General features: G+C 39.0%; 1 pseudogene; it reads right to left on the bottom strand.

Moving 5' to 3' along the window:
• Positions 1–1762: 1762 nt before the first annotated feature.
• LOC105869305 (rab GDP dissociation inhibitor beta pseudogene) lies at positions 1763–3341 on the bottom strand (annotated as a pseudogene).
• Between the last annotated feature and the right edge of the window lie 344 nt (positions 3342–3685).

Here is a 3685-nt window from a genome sequence, read left to right as displayed (position 1 = left end):
TTGTCCTCTACGTTTCTTCTCCTTTTCTTTGTTGAGATTCTGGAACCTGTGGGTATATAGTTGATATGAAAATTGGAAAATATTTAGTCATTATTTCTTCAAATATTTTCCTTCCTTTCCTATCTTGAGTAAAATTATATTTATTTTAAATTGAACTCATATTATTTTTTTTCAGTTTTAATCCAATTTTACCCTTGTGCTTCATTTGGACATTTTCTAATTGTGTTTTTCATTCATTAATATTTTCCTATGGAGACGCTAATATGCTAGTTATCCCATCTAGTTTATTTTTCATCTCCATAGATTACACTTTGGTTCTTTGTACTTTTGTACTTTTTGTTTCTTTCTTTCTTTATGTTTCATAATAATATGAATATTAATATTTATATTATTACAATATGAAATAACATGAATAATATTATGTTTCATAATAAAATTGTTCATTATTTATGTTTTTCTTTCTTCTATATTTTTGAACATTTGGAAAAAACAGCTGTTTTAATGAGCTTGTCTGGTAATACTATCATTTCTGTTATTTGTGGGTCTTAATTTATTTGGAGATAAATTCAATCTCTTTGAGGCTTAATTTTGACTTTTTTCAAGACCTTTTTAGAACAACATTGAGTTTAAGGTTCACTTAGTCCCACTACTAAGGTAATACTCTGTTGAGGAAAGATGATTGAGAAACTAATGAAATGTGGCTCATAAGATTACTGTTTTATTGTATCACCCAATATTCCTATATTGAAGACAGAAGCAAGAGTTTGCAGAGTTTTGCTATGAAGGAATATGTAAACTTGTTAGTTTGCATATCAAGGGCTGCCTTACCTTGGGAGGGCACTCAAAGATCCAGTAGATGCATTCCATGAGGCTTTTCTATCTCATATCTGTGACATCTCCCTGATCTTGAAAGAAAAGATAGGTAAATACTTGGGGTCATAGGATGGGAGGGGGAACAATGAGCGTCCTAGCTCAGAGACACACCCCTGTGGTTATGAGCAATTTAGCACAAAGCTGAACTTCCTGCTTTCTCCCGACTGTCTCAAATCCACAATAACTAGATAAAAGAAATATAGAGCCACTATATCTCTGTGTAACCCCTATGTAAATTGATAGCTATCTCTTAGAACTTAGCAGCTAGTCCTTGAAAGATTAGAAATTGTTAGAAGCCCTTTGAAAAAACTTTTTTTTTTTTTTTGGAGCACTGTTTTCCAGCATCTGGCTTTATTTTGCAGTACAGAAATCATGTGGAGCCACTGTGAGACAGGAGTAGGGCTCTGTTAAATCAATACTGCATCACAGCCTGGTCCTTGGAAGAAGCCATGCCTGAGATACAGAAGACACGACGTCTGCGTTTTAGCTGCCTTGCGATGGGTCCCTCCCCCTTCTAGCATCAATTTTATTAGGTTAAAACACCACATACTGGCTTCCTCTAATTGACTCCCCAAGTCTAGAGTTTGGGTAAGATTTTATGCCTGTATAACCAAACTTGTGGCTATGCTATTTGGGCCCTGCCATAATACTCACCATAACACAAAATGTCAAGTTATAGGGAAAACTTATGAATGCCATCCCAAGCCCCGTAATACTCAATTCAGAATCTCCTTAATGCTGAGAGGACATATGGCACACTAATTGTATGGGTCCAGCTCTTGAGAGCAGCAGCAAATAACTGCAAAGGCTACACTGATTAAAAGATACAAATACTGTCTAAAATTCACTGTATTTGTATCGCAATGTTCATTTAAAACTAATCCCTCACTATAAAAAAAGCCAGTTTGGTTAAGTAGAACAGAATGTGGTAACCTGCCAATTCTGAATAGCCACTCCATGAAAACAAAAGTTAATACATGATATTAGAAAGATGAAGGGGAGGAATGTTCACTGGCACAGTGCTCCTCAACCTCTCCATTTTGATTACAAAAGCAGACCTTACAATATTGATTTCATACAATGCATTATTTGCCAAATTGTAAATGTGTCCTAATTAGACAATGGCATGTAATGCTGTTAGTCTTCCCCATAGATGTCAATTTTCTTGCCCTTCATTTCCTCAAAGTCAAATTCTGATCCTGTCATCTTCTCATAGATGTCTTTAATGTCATCGCAGGTTGTCTCAAAGTGAGTTGTAGCATCATATGTGTGGGAAATAAAGATCTGGCTTTCTGTTCCCAAATCTGTTGGTACAAGGAGGTCACTGATGCTAACAAACTTATGTCCAATTGGTTCTAAGAGCTCCGGAGCTGATCTGATTTCCTTCTCGGGCTCCTTGGTTTCCACAGTTGTGCTAACTATGGCAATGTACTTCCCCACATTGTGTGCAGAGGATATCGTGCAGACATAGATGTCTGACTTTCAATTGACTTGGTTCTGTGGAATAATGATCTGGCAGGAGTTGGCGTCGTTGGTGTTCTTGATGGGGTGACTGAGGATGCGGATCACTCTGATCACCTGGCCTACTTTCTCCACCCGTTCTTTCACATAGCTGGGGGTGCAGATGAGCTGCTTACAGTGAGCAATTTCTCCCTCAGATTTTACACCAATCACTTTTCCATTCTGGACAATGATTTCTTCAATTGGTTTATTCAGCATGTAGGTACCTCCATAAATAGCACTTAGCCTCACAAATCCCTGTGGCAGTTCTTCAAGGCCATAGAGCCGATACAGGTATGGGCTTTTGCCATATCTTGCCAAAGACTCACTGTAAAGTTTAATTCTATTAATGGTTTCACAACATGGTTGATCTAAGTAGTCATCAGTTCTGTAAAGTGCAAGAGCATGACCAGTAAAATCTATAACATCTTGGCCCAAGTCAAATTTCTTATACACATCATGCATTGTGGTCTTCTTAGGATCAATGCCCTCAAAAGTTTTGGTATCTTTTTCATCAAAGTTGGCCACATACACTAGGAATTTCCTGAAGCTGCATTATTCAAACAGTCCCATTAAACTAGATGCCAGAGCTTCTGCTTCAGTAGAAGGAGCCTTGTAGATTTTTCCACCCTTATAGACAAAGCTCCCTTCAATCACTTTGAAATCCAGATAGCAGGTGACCTCTGTATAAAGCAGCATCTTAACCAGCTGACCATTAGCCATAAGGAACTTGGGAATCAAGTCAACATTACAGTTTCTTCCTCTCCCCATTGATGCTGGTGGTGTTCCTGGTAATTTAAATCTTTTGTATAAATCTTCCAATGGTGTTATAGATCCACTCTCTCCTCCATAATATGGGTTCCGATCCATGTGAAGAATTTTCTTGCCATTCACTGACATTATACCTGACAGGATGCATTCCGTCAGGTCAGTGCTCAGCACGATCATGTCGTACTCCTCATTCATGGCGCGGCCGCTCGAGGACCCAGGACCCGGGACCGCAAAGGCCCAGCGGCTCTGCGGCCATGCTAGGCGGGCTCCGGCTGCGCTCGGCCTGGGAGGAGAGGCAAGATGGAGCTGGCGAGGAGGCGAGGCTGGCTACCACCTCAGACAGGAAGAGAAGAGGGAGCCTGAAAAAACTTTTTAATCCAAACTCTACCTGTTATAATGCAAATCTGTTACTTCTGGAACTTGAACTACCTGTTATGTAAATCTGTTTACCCATAGCAACCACACTACCTGTTATTATGTAAATCTGTTACCCTAGCAACCAACAACTGATATCTGTGATTATAAAACCTATGTGAATGCA

This window comes from Microcebus murinus, chromosome X (genome assembly GCF_040939455.1).
Source record: "Microcebus murinus isolate Inina chromosome X, M.murinus_Inina_mat1.0, whole genome shotgun sequence".
Lineage (NCBI taxonomy): Eukaryota > Metazoa > Chordata > Mammalia > Primates > Cheirogaleidae > Microcebus > Microcebus murinus.
The sequence above is the reverse complement of the archived record's forward strand: the minus strand, read 5'-3'. Positions and strand labels throughout refer to the sequence as shown.